General features: G+C 39.0%; 1 protein-coding gene and 1 long non-coding RNA gene across 2 annotated transcripts in view; both read right to left on the reverse strand.

Annotated features, from left to right (window-relative positions):
* LOC103156395 (pro-neuregulin-3, membrane-bound isoform-like) overlaps positions 1-19,856 on the reverse strand; it is a gene marked incomplete at its 5' end in the record, with an annotated part of 327,874 nt that overhangs the window by 25,987 nt on the left and 282,031 nt on the right. The gene's annotated exons all lie outside the window — the stretch shown is intronic.
* LOC107833903 (uncharacterized) overlaps positions 1-19,856 on the reverse strand; it is a 131,998-nt gene that overhangs the window by 1,299 nt on the left and 110,843 nt on the right. The window contains exon 3 of the long non-coding RNA XR_001659681.1: positions 3,415-3,418. This is a non-coding gene — a long non-coding RNA (uncharacterized LOC107833903). The remainder of the gene's footprint in view (positions 1-3,414; positions 3,419-19,856) is intronic.

The raw sequence follows: 19,856 nt of genomic DNA on the forward strand, positions 1-19,856 counted from the left end.
ACCAGGCATATCTAGTCAAATAAGACAGAAAATATTTAACATTCATCTTCCTGTATGACATTTTTGTTCTCTGATTTGGTTGAGGACATGTGAAATTATTCAATGATGGGATCATAATCATCTGCCTTTCTAAAACAAGTTCCAGCATTCTGTTTGAGTCCGATTTAAAGAGGGAACATTTCTGTAAATGCTTTCTTAGAGAGTTAAATGACATTTTTATTCGTCATTCTGTTTTTTCTGAGGCGAAACTTTTAATCCGCAACTGTAAGTTGTTATATAGAAAATTTAATAAAACAAAAAAAACAACAGGTGCATCGTCATCAAACCAAGCCCTAGTCTAATCAAGCTTCCAGATATTATCCTCCATATTCTAAATGCACTGGCAACTTTCTCCACCCACTGAGTGAGAGACAAAAGCATCATCTTAGTACAGCCTATAAAATTCAATAAGGCAATAATAACCCAACAACAGTCGCCAACCACGGTGGAGGAACAGGTAGATGTGATGCCAAGCATTCTGCACAGGAAGTGGGTCATACCGTGACACAGTGAGGTGTTGTTTTATACGACTTTTTCAAACAGTCTGTAATGAGGTGTGTGAGTTTAAAGGCCTGCAGAGTCGTGTTATTGTCTAAGCTTTTACAAATTGAACTACTGGGCACACAGGCCAGCTCAGGTCTGACAGGGCGAGTCTTTTTTTATGATGTGCATTCATACTCAGCCACCTTTAAAATTATTCCCCTAAATGGCTTAATAAATATAAGGCAGGTCTGTCCAACCTAAGGACACATCATATCTGTGTTTAATTACCAGAGCTTGAAAATAAATTATATCTTGTTAAAACGGGAACCTTTTCACATTCCAACGAGATCAAAAATGTGAACGTTTTTTGTTCTAATGAGAGATAAAACCTGTCTAGTTATAACAAGAAACTTTAATAAAACAAGAAAGTTTCTCATCATAATGAGACAAGTTTTGAATCTTGTTTGAATGAGAAACTTGTGACAACGTAAAACTATTCTTTTGAGTTTTATTTCTCGTTATAACAAGAATCTTTCATGGTATAGTTAGACATAAAACTCTTAAGTTTCGTATTATAAAGAGATATAAAATGAGAAAGGTTCTCGTTATAGCGAGCTATAAAACTCATCTTGTTATAACAAGAAACTTTCACATTTTATGGAGAGTTGAACGATGATGTCAAGTTGTGCCGTTTGTAAATTATAGTGTGTCCATATTTTTAGTAATGGCAGCAGAGGAAGTGAATGAAGCCATTGGTCATGTTGGTCATGATTCCAAATGTCAATGAATTAAAGTCCAAATCTATTTTATTGTCAATTCATCACATGTACTTCACATACGAGGAATCAATATCAGGTTTCTCGCCATCCTCCCGTAAAGCTAAAAACTTGAAGACATCACATCACATAACAATAAATAAGAACAAATAGTAACAAATAACATTTTCCATATTCTGTAAAAAACACAGTCATATTGAAAGAAAAATCACATAAACCAGAAACCATCTAGTAATGTGTAGTCGAAGCAACAGGAATGTATAAAACATTTTATTGCTGACAAACGTCAGGGCCCTACTCCCCAGAGTGTTGCTTACACCGCAACCTAATTTCCGGTAAGCTTCATAGTGTATTTGGTGTATTACATACGTCACGGCCAAATGTGGCATATGGGTAAAATTTAAGACTTTAACAGCATCCACGCCTCCAGGAAGCAATCAGTTCTCAACAACTGAAAGCCCAGACCTTCTGAAGGAAGTGAAGCATAGAACAAGGGGCTGGTTTTTACCAGGCTAGCACAGAGAACACAAAAAGCAGTGAAAGTCTTTGCCTAACTACGTCGACTCAGTTCATAGGACAGTTCAATTCAGAACTGTTCCAAACAGCAAACACCAAACAGGAGAATTTAAACACCTCAGTTTGGGATCAAAGTTGGTAACTTATTCCGCTGTTTTATCACCTTCCCTTTATTTACCCTGTCAGGCCCTTTTAAAGTTATACTTTTTTAAATCCCAAAATATTTGACACCTAAGCACAAACACTCTCCACAGGTGGAGGAGACCCATCGGGGTGACAGAGGCGTGACGTTGCTTCGACAGTCGTCTTTGAAAACAACCTTGTCAACCAGTCAGGCAAACACCAAGAAATATGTTCTGTTATCTCCAATCCAAAGCATGAGATCATCTTATATGATATCCAGCTACGTCAAACGACAAAAGGTGGATAATCAGATCAGAGGGAAACTATTCCTCCCGTTAATCCAGCATGATAATTTATTCTGTTCCTCCCTCAACCAAATTAGATTTTTTGAGATGAGATTACCTGTAAATAATTCACCCTGCCCCAGCTCTGAAAAGGTTAATGAGCCAATTCTGCATGCACGCTCCCATGAGCGCAGTTCAAACCGCCTCCCCGTGACCCAGGGCGACGGACGTCCGACAGATTCATCATTCCCACAGGTGGTGTGAGCGATATCTGCTCTTCAGGACGGATTAGATCTGTGCCGCGTTTGATTGTGCCACAGAACGTTTGGAGCCATCCACCAGGCTTTGGGGCGATCCGTGTCGGTGGTGGCGGTGACTGATGCACCATCAGTCATTCTCCCATCAGAATATACATAGACTAAAATGCACACAATTAAAATTATGAAAGGCTCCACTGAAAAAAAACCTGACACGGAGATTAAATTAATCTTTTCCACACGGAGAGAGTCCAAAGGTGAAGGAGAGAGCCAGACTGTGATGCTGAGAGGAGGGACAGATGGAGAGAAGAAAACCAATGAGGAAGATATTTTAGAAACTGAAGCTTTTATAGAACATTGCTATATTTTTTTCCATAAAAAAAAGAATCAGTGACCATTAAACATATTTTTTTTTCACCTGTACAGTGAATATGTTGGCAGTCTACAAAGCCCAATTAATAAAAACAGGATTTTACGACACCAAAAAACATTATCACGTTGAATTATTTGAAAAATTTTCCACCTTTAATGTGACACATTCTCTGTAATTTCACTGAAAAACTACAAAGTGCTAGTGGGAGAATCTGAAAAAGCTACAACTACCTACCTATATATGAGTGTGCACCATTAAATGCATTTAAACCCTTTAAAAAATTTACATTTCAACATTCAGTCTTCTTCGTTAGGATGTTGGTCAGTCTCCCAGTGTTTGACTTGGTAATATTTTCCCATCTAAATTGCTCCTTTCTACATCAATTTATTTTTATATAAAATATGCTTTTTGGATTTAATCAGATGCTAAACTTAATGAGATTGTTCACCTCAATATAGCACATCAAATAGATATAATGTGGTTATTGTGTATATGAATTTGCTAAATTATTCATTACTTAGCCGAACTCTGACTCCTAGATGACTCCAGCAAAGTGCCTCCACTTTCCTTTTTGAGATAAAGACACGTTGCATGCAATTGTTTACACCTGGAAGTTTCACAAATGTGCATAATGCTGGAGGGCAAAAAGACAATTATTTTACATGCCATCCGTAACTGAGCTGCTGCAGTGGAACAAATACATTAACAAAATGAAACTTGCAGATGTAGCTATTATTGATTTAGTGCAGTGCAGCACAGAAAATAATGCAGAAAAAACGGTGAACAGCTCAAAACCACTTGCATTCTTTGCTTTTCTCGCGCTTGGTGTCAGCTATGTTACACAGATCCGTTGCCATAGCAACTGACTGACAATAGCTCGTATATCAGGAGGGGACCCTCGTGATCTTATCCTCGACTGCAGAAGCTGGCTCTTGGGACGTGGAACGTCACCTCTCTGGTGGGGAAGGAACCGGAGCTAGTGTGTGAGGCTGAGAGGTTCCGGCTAGAAATAGTCAGCCTCGCCTCGACGCATGGCTCTGGTTCTGGAACCAGTCTCCTTGAGAGGGGCTGGACATACTTCCACTCTGGAGTTGCCCTCTGTGAGAGGCGCCGGGCAGGAGTGGGCATACTAGTTGCCCCCTATCTCGGTGCCTGTACGTTGGGGTTTACCCCGGTGAATGAGAGGGTAACCTCCCTCTGCCCACAGGTGGGGGGATGGGTCCTGACTGTTGTTTGTGCTTACTGGCCTAACAACAGTTCAGATTACCCACCCTTCTTGGAGTCCTTAGAGGGGGTACTGGAGAGTGCCCCTCCTGGGGACTCCCGTCTATTGAGGGACTTCAACGCTCATGTGGGCAATGAAAGTGAGACCTGGAGGGGCGTGGTTGGGAGGAACGGCCCCCACTGATCTGACCTTGAGTGGTGTTCTATTGTTGGACTTCTGTGCTCATCACGGATTGTCAATAACGAACACATTGTTCAGGCATAAGGGTGTCCATACGTGTAGTGAGGGTCTGCTGGGAACGTCTGGCGGAGTCCCCTGTGAGACGGAGCTTTAACTCCCATCTCCGGCAGAACTTTGAACACGTTCCAGGGGAGGTGGGGGACATTGAGTCTAAGTGGACCATGTTCCGTGCCTCCATTGCTGAGGCAGCTTATCGGAGCTGCGGCCGCAAGGTTGTCGGTGCCTGTCACAGCGGCAACCCCCAAACCCGTTGGTGGACACCTTTGGTGAGGGATGCCATCAGGCTGAAGAAGGAATCCTATCGGGCCTTTTTGGCCTGTGAGACTCCAGAAGCAGCTGATGGGTACCGGCAGGCGAAGCGGCATGCGGCTCGGGTGGTTGCTAGGGCAAAAACTTGGGTGTGGGAGGAGTTTGGAGAGGCGATGGAGAAAGACTTCTGTATGGCTTCAAGGCAATTCTGGTCCACCATCCGGCGTTTCAGGAGGGGGAAGCAGTACAGCAGCAACACCGTTTATAGTGGGGATGGTGTGCTGCTGACCTCGACTTGGGACATTGTGGGCCAGTGGGTGGAATACTTCGAAGACCTCTTCTTCCCTTTTCTTTTGGGTGGAATAGTCTGAGTATTCCGCCCAGCTCATTGAGGCATTGAGCTGGGCATTGATGCCTCAACTCATTGAAGACTCAGCTTCCTCAATGCCTTCTATTGAGGAAGCTGAGCCCGAGGACTCTGGGTCAGGCGCTCCAATCTCTGGGGACGAGGTCGCCGAGGTGGTTAAAAATGCTCCTCGGTGGCAGGGCCCCGGGAGTGGATGTGTTCCTTAAGGCTCTGGATGTTGCAGGGTTGTGTTGGCTGACGCGACTCTTCAATATCGCATGGACATCGGGGGCAGTTCCCCATGACTGGCAGACTGGGGTGGTGGTCCCCCTGTTCATAAAGGGGTCCGGAGGGTGTGCTCCAATTACAGGGGGGTCACACTCTTAAGCCTCCCTGACAAGGTCTATTCAGGGGTCCTGGAGAGGAGAGTCCGTCGGATAGTCGAACCTCGGATTCAGGAAGAGCAGTGTGGTTTTCGTCCTGGTCGTGGAACAATGGACCAGCTCTACAACCTCAGCAGGGTCCTGGAGGGTGCATGGGAGTTCGCTCAACTGGTCTACATGCGTTTTGTGGACTTGGAGAAGGTGTTCGACTGTGTCCGTCGGGGAGCCCTGTGGGGGGTTCTCCGGGAGCATGGGTTACCGGGCCCTTTGATACGGGCTGTCAGGTCCCTGTATGCTCGGTGTCAGAGTCTGGTCTTCATTAGAGAGGCCAAACTCCTGCATGTTTGGCCTGAGTCATGCAAATATGCTCCGGCCTGAGTCATGCAAACATGCTCCGGACTCGGAGTCCAGGAGGGACTCAGAGTAGCGGGCTTGTTTCCGGTGAGAGTTGGCCAGGGCTGTCCTTTGTCACTAATTCTGTTCATTACTTTCATGGACAGAATTTCTAGGCGCAGCGGGGTGTTGAGGGGATCCATTTTGGTGGCTTTAGGATCGCATCTGTTTTTTTGCAGATGATGTGGTCCTATTGGCTTCATCAAGTCGTGATCTGCAGCTCTCGCTGGAGCGGTTCGCAGCCGAGTGTGAAGCGGCTGGAATGAGGATCAGTGCCTCCAACCCTGAGGCCATGGTCTTGACCCAGAAAAAGGTAGAATGCCTTCTCCAGGTCAGGGGGGTTGTCCTGCCCCAACTGGAGGAGTTTAAGTATCTGGGGATCTTGTTCACGAATGAGGAAAGAAGGGAGCGGGAGATCGACAGGCGGATTGTTGCAGCGTCTGCCGTGAAGCGGGCGCTGTACCGGTCCGTCGTGGTGAAGAAAGAGCTGAGTCAAACAGCAAAGCTCTCGATTTACCGGTCGATCTACGTTCCCACCCTCATCTATGGTCATGAGCTTTGGGTCATGACCGAAAGAACGAGGTCCCGGATACAAGCAGTCGAAATGGGTTTCCTGCGCAGGGTGGCTGGGCTCTCCCTTAGAGATAGGGTGAGAAGCTTGGTCATCCGGGAGGGACTCAAGAGAAGAGCTGCTGCTCCTCCACGTCGAGAGGAGCCAGTTGAGGTGGCTGGGGCATCTGGTCAGGATGTCTCCTGGATGCCTCTCTGGTGAGGTGTTCCAGGCACGTCCCACTGGGAGGAGGCCCTGGGGAAGACCCAGGACATGCTGGAGGGACTATGTTTCTCGGCTGGCCTGGGAATTCTTTGGCATTCCCCCAGAGGAGCTGGAAGAAGTGGCTAGAGAGAGGGAAGTCTGGGCCTCCCTTCTTAAGTTGCTGCCCCTGTAACCCGACCCTAGATAAGCGGAAGAAGATGGATGGATGGGTGGACAGTACAGGTAATCTTATGCACAATACATGTACTGTATGACTGCATTCCATGTCAGTGGAAAAAATGTCAAAAATATGTTGTTTTTTTTCTGCTAAAAAGGGATCAAGGCCCATTTCCTGGCCAATGAAATTCAATTACTTCCCAAAATGGCTTTGCTTCACCCAAAGGGATTATATCATATAGATAAGGTTGATAAATATGTCAAATAAAACAATGCGTTTCAATTCTCTATTTAGGCTACATGTCAAAAGCATTACAGTCTCAACAAAGGTTACGTTTTCAGATTCTGAATACCTGATTGTTGGCTGTAAGTAGTTTGCAGGTAGTTATTTTAAGTATCTTGTAAACATGTCCTAAAGCGTAAGGGATACTGGACCTCGGTTGGTCTTGTGGGACGTTTCGAGCAGGCAGTGGGAAATTTCCCTTATTTTTAAATCCAAACCTTGACCGGTATGCATATGCTAAGTGACTAGCCACTGTTAGTGTGTGCTATTAGCTTAGGAGTGTGGTTACAGCATAAGGCATCTAAGGTTTGGTTACAAAATTATTGTTTGACATAAAAAAAAAAACGAAGATTAGTTTTCGCTCCAAATTTTTCTTAAAATGCTTATTGTCTCAAACTAAATCAAAATCAAATGAAAAAAATACTAAAAATACTTCAGAAGCTGAATATTTCCATGTAATGTTGCAGTAATAAACTCTGCTTATTTATGTTTGACAGTAGGATGTAGGACAGCTTTGACCTGAGGAGCTAACTAGATCGGGTCTAATAGTTGAAAAATCCATTCGTTATATATATTTTATTGAAGTTATTATTAAGACCATTAAGAGTGGTACCAGTGTGTTTTCTAAAAAGCAGTTAGTGTAATTTGTTTTTCAAATGAATATTGTTCAGTATGCAATTGCAGAGAATTTTAACCCATTTTCACTAGTATACATACGGGGTCACTATATACAGAATTATTGATTCCTTTTCATACTATTTTTTGCTTGTTTTTTTATTTAAAATTATATTTTAAAAATATGAAAAGCAGTTTCTTAATAGTTTAATATAGGTAATAACAGGGAAAGATGTTGCTGGATTAAAAATAAATGTCTTCTGGTAGTAGTAATTATGTCATTGTAATGTCTTATTTCTTTGTTTTGTTGCTACAATAAAATGCAGTAAAACAAAACCAACCAGTCATGACTTTTATACATGGATGAACTGTATTTTCCACTGGAGTGTGAACAGTGTTCAGCCACTGGGTGGGGGTAGTAGCTGTGTGGTTGAGCAGTGAAGCGCCACACATGCTGGTGTGAACCTCTCTCACTCCCTGATGTAACCAGAAGAATCTTCATGCTCACATGCTGCGGCCATATGTGACTCCAGGGTTATGGAATGATATTACATAACACCACTGAAAAGAACTTCAGCCACAGATTAAATCATATTATTGCGCTTTGTTACAATACTTTCTGTTCAGACTAACAAACCACTGTCAAACTCACTGAAAGACATGTACACATATATATATATACACCATCTTCACAAGGGCTTTATTTTGACTTTCATTCAGTTTTCAGTCATTTGAACAGCCTGCCTCTTACCACAAAACAGCAACCTTTTTTAAAGAGCAGCATTATGTAAAGTCTTTATATTTTTTTTTTTAGCTTTTTTTTAGCCTGCCTTTGAGACGCAGCTCCTCCTCAGAGCTGCAGTTTCAATGTTCCTTCAGACTAGTCAGGAGCAATTAGCAAACACCTTGTGGCGCTGAGCTCATTAGGTTTTAGTGCAATCCTGGTAAAAGGATTAATAGAGGGTTAATACCAATGCGGGCGTTAAAGGTTTAATATAAGAGCCATTTTGTGATGATTCCTGAAGGTGAAGTTTCAGAAAGAGCAGGAGTTTCTTAAAGAGACAGTCAACATAGTCATCTACCAGGAAATGTCACTTCATGCTTCCCTCTGCTCACAAGTTGTAAGGAGACACTGATTTCATTTTGTTTTCTCACACTGCCAAAAGTATCAAAAGCTGATTCAGTGACCATGGTGTTCCTGTTCTTGATTGGCCAGGAAACTCCCCTGACCTTTAACCCTCTAGAAAATACAAAGTATTGTAAAGAGGAATATGAGACACAGTTCTGTAAGCCTTAATCATCAATATTACAAGTATTGAAATATATCACTCAATGTGTAAATACATATATGCAACATTCATTTCAATTTGTGAAATGAGTGAGAAGAATCACTTAGCTTTTCCATGGTGCATATAAATATATATATTCAACAAGTTACAGCCACCAAGAGCAGAAATTAAAAAGCTTGTTTTGTTTCTGCAGAGATCTGAAAGGCAGATTGTGCCGAGATTTTATTAGATGGGGTAAATAGCCACCTTTGCCAAGTGTTTGTGGACCAAACCCAACGCAAATAACGAATGACTTCACCGTGTGGTCACATATGGACATCCACTCACAGAATGCACAAACAAGGAAATGAAACTGATAAAATCTGATTGAAAATCCTCCACGTTGCTATTTTGTTTAGGAACCCAAAGAGCTCTATCTCCACGTTCTTTATCTGTTTCATAAGTGTAAAGCTTACGCTCCACTGATATAGAGCTTTCACCATTTTCTTTTTTATACTGACAAAGTAAAATCTTGACTTGCAATGTTACATATTCGTTTGCATTCTTATGATAGACTGACACATTTCAAAGCTAAAATAAATTTCCAAAGATTTTAAACATTATTTAAATTGTTATTATAGATTTCTCAAGTAAATAGTCGGCTTCTTTCCAGCTTTCTTTCTGATACATATATACATTTTTAGTATATTCTTACCCACGTCACACCACTTTGAACAGTATATGTAACGTTTGCAAGAACTGCTAATCTACCTCATTTGCTTTTGCTGTTCCTCTTTAACTTTGTCTGGCCGTATGGTCTGAAAGCCAGTTTCCATTACAAATGTGCACAAAACTGTCAGTATTGAAGCAATGTCGAAAAAACTCCCCGCAATTTCGCAATTGTGATATTTCCATTAAATAAGAAACACCAATACTGTTTTTTTTACAAAATTGCCATGCTTCCATTAAGTGAATTTTCAAAGTGTGAAACTGCACTGCAATGTGGAGCTAATGAAGCCCCCTTTCAACTCCTCTGGGAATTGGAGGGCATAGGTCAGGTCTTATTTGAGCTTTTGAGATGCTAATCAGATTTCCTCTGTAAAACCAGAGGACGCTTGATTAGCAGACTTCCTCTTACATGTTTGATTGATCCAACAAACAAACATGTAAATCCTTTTTTTTAACCTCCTAAGCCCGTTGGTTCCGCCGGTGTGATCACTTTTCACTTGACTTCAGCTATCTCCGTAAACAACCACTATATGTGACTTTTTTTTTAACTTGTCTGCTAAAAGAGGCTTTCATCATTCAAAAACTATCCCGCATATAAGTTTTGCCCAAAATGTTATAGTTTTACAGCCATTTAAAAACTGCTGACGAGATTTAAAGGGCCTTGGGAGATGTTATAGTTTTAACAAAAACTGTCTTCGAAAACAACCCATTTAGATGAGCAGAGTGGACACGTCTGGTATCATGTGACAGGGAAGAGACTGACCTTTGAAGATATCCAATCATCGGCTACATAAATTTACTACCGGGTCTGAATTTTTCCTGTGTAACAGGACCCCCTCTCGTGCGCTCAACACATCATCTCCACGTGCAGACTCGTTTCATGAAAACGGACCGCTAACACTGGAGTTACGTCAGTCTTCAGCATTACGTCAGTTCAGTGTTGATTTATTTATGGAAAATCTATCATTTGTGATCGCACTGCAAAAGGAACTGGGTAATTTAGAGGCATTAGAATGTACACAGAGCTTTTTTGACAGAAGCGCACGAAGCTGCAAGGCACTACCGGAGGGCTGCGTTTTTGCTTTGGGCTGACTCAAGTTTGGCAAGTTATTTAATTTTTCAGTACATTTAGATAACATTTCTGATATCTTAGTTATTTTTGTCTTATATTTCGTGGCATCAGCTGTTGAGATACGAGAGTAAAATAAGGCAAATAAGAACAAAACAGGTGTTTCTCTTCAAAAGCTGTTACGCTCTGTCACAGTTTTTTTTTCTTATTCTTTGTTAGCTATACTTCAAAAAGATTTTTTACTGCTGTTCTGTGTTTCAATAAAAGTTTTCCCGTTGGAGTCAAAGTAATAGCATTCAGTTCATTATATATATATTATACTGGGCACAATGGTATATTTTGCATATAAGTGGGGTAAAGGTCATGACCAATGGTTATATTATATGTACTAAGTGTCATTCAATGGTAATCAGCCATTTAATTTGAACAGATTCCCGGTATTGATATGAAAAACACATTTGGCACAGTTTGGAGACATTTTTGGATTAATGTGCCAAAATGACCTCTCCGCCTGGGAAATTTCTCTGTAAAGAATTTATAAAAAAATATAAATTTCAACTGACTCAGTCCAAATTTGGTGAACTTTTACACAACATGTAGATTTAAAAGTCTAAACTACTTTTTTGTGTTACAAATAATATGTTAGTGATGTTTTGCAATATTCATTTATAAAAAAGTTTTTGGTGAGGTTCTAAACATGGAAAATTTATTGTATTTTATCACTAATAATTCAGGCAGAGTAAAAGCTACAATAGTGCTGACACCAGGAAGCCATTCTTTGATATCTTCCCTTTACAGAGGTACCAAAAGTTTGCACTTTAATCTGATAACTGTGAGGCTATTTTTGATTTATTTTTGTGTGTTTTTGTCGGGCGGAAATTCATTTTACCCCCCTCTTGCGTGCAAGAGTTATACAACCTTGATAAACTGATACTGGTAATAGACACACACTCCTGTTTGATATAATCAATTTCCAATCAAAGCTGCTTACCCAACATTTATCCTATGTTTGCAAACACACAATTTGACTTGGGAACAAAACCTCTATCATTCATCCAAATCTTTATCTGAAAAACCATTTAAAAGTGTGCCACATTCAGACAAGTTCCTATGTTGTATTTAAAGTAGAAGCCCTTGTTTCCTGTGTTTATTTGGTTTAATTTATCAAAATTAAAGATTATCAGCGTACCGAGTAGTGAACAGTCGAGGCCGTTTCCTAAAAGACTGATTGATTTCCTCTCTCTATCCCAGTCTTTTTGTGACAAAAATTAATTTGTCTCTAAAGGTGTACAAGCTGAGCAGAAAGCAACAAACAACATTGTAGAGAGTTTGAAGAAGTGTTGACGTATGGTTGGAAAGGTGACAGGAAAAGTAGCGTTTGAAAAGCGTTGACAGCTCTGTACGTGTCCGATATTATTCCATGTGGAAGAAAAAGATCAAGGAAGGAAAAACTGAGGGCTGGGATTGAATCTTGCTGTGCTTTTTCTCAAAAGTCAAAGGCCTCTGAGCAGGCAGGAATAGACGGTCCATGGTCAGAGGCAGCATGAGGAAATGGATCTGAAATTAATTGTCTGTCTGAAGCTTTCACCAAATATCTGACCCCGACTCCGGAAGACTGTACGTGCGCGGGTGTTACGTATCTCAATCAATGATCAGGACCCTGGACAATGTTTCCAGTCGGCTTTTCCATTACTCTTGTCAGTCATCAAAACTTGAGTTTCATACGCTTAAATAGGAGCTCTAACAAAAGGCGGGGGTTGTATCATGTATCACACATTTGGTGTAATTGGTGCAGGGGGAGGATGTTTCAAGAGAAGCACTCTGAATGGAAGAGAGTTGACAAGTGTAAGATTTTTAGCTTGCAAGAATCCACTCTGATTTCCATCTCAGCCAATAATGGCATTCGTTTCTTTCAAGTGAGCGAAGGCAAATGGGTTTCCATTCATTTTGATGAAGAGAGAAGAGGACAAACAAAGCCTGAGACACAGGGTATGAACAGGAAATTAAACATTTATTGGAAAGACTGTTATTCTTTCTGAAGATGATACGACTAACATGGATTCTTACATTTGTCTCAAACTTTTGAACTCGAGATATTTGTTTGCTTCAAGACAAACAGAGAATCTAAGGTCATCCACATTGCCTCAGTCCATTTAGATTATATAGTTTATGTAACTGTTAAACAGGATTGTAATGTCAAACATTTGATCTAAACATTAAGAATCTACACAAGCTTTAATTGTGAGTTAGCAAGTAAAATGAGTAATATTTGGTTAAAATGAGAAACTTTCATGAAACTCACATTAAAACAAGATGAGTTTTATATAATGTTAAAACAAGAATGTTTCTCATTTTTAACAAGACAAGTTTTATGTCTCATAATAATGGGAGGTATAAAGGCAACAAAGTATAAAATTACTTTTCTCTTACTGAATACGACTTCTTAAAAAGACAATTTTATCTTGGCGCATTCCAGAGGTGTTGCTGTTTTAATGCTACAAAATGTCTTATTTAAACAGGAATACATTTTTATTTTAATGGGATATTATTCTCATTATAACAATTTTTATATTTTGGAAAAAGAAAAAAATGTTCTTGTTTTAACGCATTTTGCATCTTGCTGACAAAGCTTATGTCATAGCAAGAAACTTCTTATTTTATTCTCGAGCTCTGGCTGTGAAAGGCTTCGTAACAGTGAGATGTTGATTTTGGTAATTCATTTTAGAGGTAACATTTAATCAGTTTGTCTCAAAAATGTCTTTTCCAGAAAACTATTGAAGGAAGTGAGTTCAAATTGTTGAACTGATAGTTCTCTTTTTCCTCAAGGTTTTCCAAGCTGTCAATGCAGCAGTTCATAATAGCTGAAGACCTAGTGAAAATTTGAGTAGGTAAATTAGTAGTATATGCTGTAAACTCAGAGTCTTGAAAGTGAGAGAGAAATTTCTGTCAATGAATTAGATTGATAAATTTTCCATAGAAAAGATATGTATTTTATTTAACCAGTTTGATTTTCTCCAACATTTGTTTCATCCAATTTTTTTTTTCCAATTTGGCCACTTTTTACCTTAAAATCCAATTTATTTCTTCTTCAATGTGAAATTGCACTACTTTCTCCTTATTTTCAATATTTTAAGAGAAAACCTTTTTATCCCCGAGTGCTTAAAATAAGTATGAGAGTCTGAACATGTCATGTGCTTTGAAAGTAATTTAGAAGTGAAATATTGGTAGGTGCTCACCAGAGAGCATTTTTCTTCACTCTGAGGGAGTGGAATTTAAATAAATATGTCTCACTGCATGTTGAAAACAATAGTTTGGTAGATTCAGGAGCCGACTATTCAGGCGTCTGCTTGCCGATAAAACAAGATTTCTGAAGCTCAAAAAAGGCAGGATATACTAAGGAATTTATAAATTATTCATATGCGCTGTTCTCACAACAGAGCACTAAACCACAAAGCATGTTGGGACATCTGTGTTTGATGATCTGATTTATATTCTAATGTTTTTACTGTTTATGTACAGAGTCCAGGCTGAAATGACTGTGGATCATTTCTGGAGATTATTTCAGACACTGTGAAATTTCCCAAACACTGGTTAGATGAACATAAAGACAGTGCATTTAGTATTCTGATTGCTTCAAACATCTGAAGATCTTGCAACTTGAAATGGCAAAATATATATTTTTTAAGGTTATATTGGCACTAGTGGCCTTAATCTATTAGTAGCTCAACAGGAAGAAGAGTAGAGAGAAGGAGAGGACATGTAGCCAGGAATTGAACCTTTGACTGTAGCCTCCTATATGGTGCACTTGCTCTGCTGCTGAGCCTCCTGGTGTCCCAAAATGTCTTGTTAAAGTGAAGTTGGTTTCACAAAGAGTCACATGTCAAAATGTTATATTTTGTTAGTTAGACATAGTATGAGTCAAACTTTTCAACAAATTTAAATTTAGGATGCATTCACACCAATTAAGTCCGGTTAGTTTGGGGAGGTCTGAATTCATAATCCAAACTCTGGTCTGCCAACTAATCTACATCTCTGTTGAGTTTAAGTGAACTTTGGTGCAGTCTGAATACATTTTTGAATGTCAAGTGGAAAGAAAATCGCTCCAAAAGTAAGAAGTGAACTACAGCGCAGGGCATTCTGGGTAAATACAACCAAAACAAACACGAGTCTAGAGTTGGCTACATGGTTTGTGATCTTTTACTAAAGATGAAGGGGAAATCCTAAAACCACTTAACTCTCACGCCACTCCATTTCTGTTCACATTCTGTGAAGAAGAAAGTCGCATTCAGTGTCTTTTTCAGAGGTTTTTCTGTTTGCTTCAGTGGTTATGTTACCCTCCTTGCCAACCACAGGCAAGGAGGGTAACAAGTTTTTCAAAGTGTTTGGTTTATTGGTTAATGTGAAAATGAACCACACCAGCTGAAAATGGAACAAATGTTGCAATCTGTGTCCCCAATCGAACCAAATCTACTGGAAACACGAATAGGCTGTTATCAAGATCGGCCTATGGTGCAGTAAAAGACTTGCCGTGATTAACGTCATAAAATCAAGTCTGATCATTGCATCAAAATAGGCAGGTGACACAAATGGAGTAGGAACATCAAATGACATTGAACCATTTCACTTGTTTCAGTTTCATTATCACCTTAAGGATTTTAATTTAATTCCTGCTTATGCGCTTCAGTATGAAATCTTCTTTGCGGCTCAGAAAACATAAATTTACGTCATGAATGTTTCTATTTCAAAAGGAAAGCATTCATCCAGCATTCATGAGGATTTCAGTTAGTACACAGTACTCCAAAGCAAGAAAAAGTGAACAGGGAAAAAGATCCACATCCCATCAGGAGCCACAATTTGATCCAATACAAATGACGTAGATGTGCTTTAAGCACAGCTTCAAGAAACAACTTTACCCACTGGGAAAGATGCTAGCTGTGATGTTGAGTTTAAACATATTTTTGTTTCCTTGAAACGCCCAAACTCTTCTCATTAATGAAATAACCAAAACCTTAATCCATATCATAGCCATTATATTTACATCTAGACAAGAACATTGGGGAATAGGCTTACTTCCCTGACTATAAGATTAATAATACATTACAAAAGAAGCAAAAGAGCTAAAAACAATACAGATATTGTTTCTCTGTTTTGTTTTTGGGATTAGCTATGTGATCTTCCAAGAGACTGGCACCATGTTAGACACTATAGGCTGAATGTGAACATACAGTTCAGTAAAAACTAAAGTTTGCAGTACTCTGTAGCTTTAAGCCTTGAATGGAAATGGATGTTATACTGATGTCTGAAAGATGCTTTCAGGCCAGATCTGTTCTCAGGGTGGAATGATCATAAACATCAGGATATCTAGCAGTCTAGCAATATTCAAGAAACTTTGTTCATGGTAAGATCATTTCTCAATAATGTTGAGTCCCTCCAAATAAGACAAATGTATACATGGTGAGCAGTAAGAGCACTGGAATAGGGTTTTTCTAAAATGTAGGTTTTTAATAAAAAAAAAATAAAAATAAAAAAATAAAATTTAAAAAATCTGATTTAGCATTCAAAAGGACAAATAAAGTGCAATCATTTCTTTCTATTTTGGTCACAATTAGAGGGAAAATGAAGATGTAGTTGCATCCATCAAGGTAGGTGATAAACTTCACCGAGTCACCAGATGAATGATATAAATAGGCAACAGCTCAGTCCAACTGGACATTGAGCTTCACAACAATCAATTTTAAAAAGAACTGTCTGCATGCATGAGATATAGCATGTATTTAAAATATATCCTCATTTTAAAAATCTATGGTTATGTCATCACTTTCATACCAATATGCCTCTTATTATTGTTAAACCATAATGCTCTGCTTGGATATTTTGACCCAACACTGATTGCACAGAAACTGTAATTGGTATGGTGACGTGAGTGATGGCAGGTTATTAGCTCCATGTTTATATAGAGTGTGTTGTAATTACTGCAAACAAGCTGTGTGTGAAGTTAGTAAATGAAGTTAGTGAATTAATGCCTTCTAATTATCAACAGCTTGATTTGTTTGCGACTGTCCAAATTTGCACTGCTTTTTGTGTTGCTTTAATCATTCCTGAAACTGATTGGATGCATACCACTGCTTGTTGGGTTCACTCTAGAGTTTGTAACTCGGGTGAAAAAGAGATTCAGACTTGACCTTTGTAGTGAGTGTGTTTGGACATGGTTGTTTGGCTCAGCGTGAGCCAAGTGATGAAGTGGCAACCTGACAAGGTGCATACAGCCTCTCAAAGATTGGGTTTAGAAAAGTTAGAAAACCCAAATCATGAACACCTGTTGACTTAATTAATAAAAACACATCTGAATCCACAACACATAAATGTTCAGAAATTCAAACATCACATGGATTTTACCTAGGGTTGCCACCTTTCAGAAATCAAAATAAGTGACGCCCACCACGGTGTGCATCGCCCGACTCTCATGGGGTGGGATGTCCGCTGCAGTGATAGACAATATTTTATGGCAGTGTTTTTTGTCTTTTAAAAAGTGATCCATAGAGCAACCGTTCACACATAGAGGTTGGTTAGAGTACCCCAAAACTGTACTCCAATCAGAGTACTATACTTTAAATATGTTTAATTAAGCAAGTGTAAAAAGTATTTGGTAAACCACTAATCATAACACCTGATTTAATATTCAACATGTCCTCAGACAACTAAAAGTATAAAAGTTTTGTGAACATTCTGATATTTACAGAATATTATGAACATTACCAAAATATTTATATAAATAAGGAGTTAGGTTTGGAGACTGGTTCTAGACCAGATTTACCACAGGGGCCAGGATAGTCAGTGTTTTTCCATGGCAACACTTGAAAAAGAATGAAACAAACAAACAAAAAAAAAAAGCAACATTTCATAATTTGATAAAATAAGTGAGCCAAAGAGCCACTTGTATCTCCAAAGATTCAGTTTGCAGATCCTTGGCAGATGGAAAGTGTGATCCTATCTCTATACAGCAGCTAAAAGTTCAGCACTACAATTTTTAATTCATTGTTAAAGTAAAATTGTGAAGGTTAAAAAAATCCACCACTGAGTATTAACATAAGACATCCGCTCCTGGGCTGCAGGTCTATGTCTGGTATATTAATGACCACTGAATTCATAAAATATATAAACATTTCAAAATAAAACATGCAGAAAGCACTAACAAACCTTTTAAAGTAGGAAGTATTTATGCATTTACTGTTAATCATAAGATTTGTTCTTTAAATGATCATTTGTATTATTTTGTCTGATATTATTATACATTAAATAAGCAAATAATCAAACCAATATAGTCTACTAAAAGCACAATAAGAAACTTAATCACAGCAAAATGTTACCATATCAGGGTCTGCTGTGTTCCTCTCCTGATCTATTCTGTCTGGACTCACACTGCGCCGCAATGTGGGGGACATTTTTTTTAAATTGCCTGTGTTCATCCTCACTAACATTATTCAGCCTGGAATACTGGAATTCAGTCATTGTTACACTTAGTAACAATGTGCGTGATAGGCGTGTCTATCGGACATTTATAGAAATACGGAACAAATCGCGTCCCGTATCGGTTCAATACTGGACGCCACATTTAACAGCCAAATACGGGACGACTCCGTATTTTAAGGGACGGGTGGCAACCCTAATTTTACCAGCAAACGCATTTTTTTTTGTACAAACACATAAATAAATGCACCTTTTTCAAACACTTTCACGGACAAACATAACTAGAGGCTAATTAGACACTAAGGACTCACACCTGGTAAACACGTAGCAACAACACCACCACACGGTCCTACTCACACAAACTACCAATCACATTAAAACCCAAGCTCTGCTGTTTCCAACAATACCAGAATCAACATGCTATGTGCAAAACTCACTGAACCAGCAGCCAAAGAAGACCAAAAAAAACAAAAAACTGCTAATTTCACGAAGCTTAAAACATAAATTTAGTCCTACCTTTGCTGTGTTGTCGTCATAATCCATGTTAGAGTAAATATTTCCACTCAGGTCTTGTAATCCATTGTCCTTGTGTCACACTGATGTGATTCCTCACCATTTTCAACTTTTCTGTCTCCACGGATACCGCCTATAAACTCAAAGGACTTCCTTCACTTGAGCGCCAGCTGGAGCGTTCTGGTCATTTACGCAAATGTATTTTTGCTCATTGAGATTGGTGAATGATGTTGCTACGAGGTTTTGTAATCCCCTCTGATTCTATTGGCTATTGGATGTCAATCAACCAAATCAAGCGATGGGCTGCAGATAATCTGCTCTGTAGGTTTGGTTTTTCGACTCAGTGTTTAATGCTTTTATAACCAGAGCGCCCAGGACAGTACTTTTTAGTAGCACTTCACTCTTATATTGCTTCAAAAACCATTGTTATTAATTGCAAATAATATTTATAAGAAGATATAAGTTGGCCGGAAAAAAATAAAATAAAAAAGGGAGAGAAATTTGTAATTGCACACATGGTGCCAAAATGTCCAAAAATGGCACATTTATAATGTTCGCCTGGAATTTTATTAATTAATACCTGTCCAAAATGTAAACGCTTCATTTTTTTGGAATTAAATTTGGTACAGTAAGTGGTCAGAACCTGTACAGTGGATTGCTACAGGTTCTGGGTTTCAACTGCATTCTTTTAAGGAAAAGCCACATTCCATAATGTATTCCATTAGAATTTATTATTTTTATTTTTTCACAAAGTGCCATATGTATTTGTACATACATATGACACTGTATTACATTTGTATTCAGTAATACAAATGTTGATTTTTAGGCCTCTAGAGTATTCACTGAAATAGTACCTTTATTCTGATACCCGAACCAGTCGAATACACCAAGCAGTTCCTGAGATATATGGAATTCATTTTGGGGGAGTCATTTTTGAGAACTCTCCAAATAAATCTCCAAAACAGAGGCTCTGTTTTCGAGGGGAGAAAGATCATGCTAAAATTAGCTGTATTAAACAATATGTCAACATGCTAACTTTAGTTTTATTAAAACAAAAAGTGACCATGCTAACCTTAGCTTACAAATTCAGCAAATTGCTCTTGGTTAAAACTGTAACCATGTTAAGTCAGATATTCTGTTAAAGCTATCTGTGTTTTAGATAACATTGTCAGGACATTATAGGTTTCTCAAATGAAACATAAAGATGTGACTGGATATTAGCACATGCCTATTTTTAAATGACTTGGACTGGTCCAGCAGACAAAATAATATTGGTCCAATATCCTAGTACAAT

This window comes from Poecilia formosa, unplaced genomic scaffold (genome assembly GCF_000485575.1).
Source record: "Poecilia formosa unplaced genomic scaffold, Poecilia_formosa-5.1.2 Scaffold478, whole genome shotgun sequence".
NCBI classification, from domain to species: domain Eukaryota; kingdom Metazoa; phylum Chordata; class Actinopteri; order Cyprinodontiformes; family Poeciliidae; genus Poecilia; species Poecilia formosa.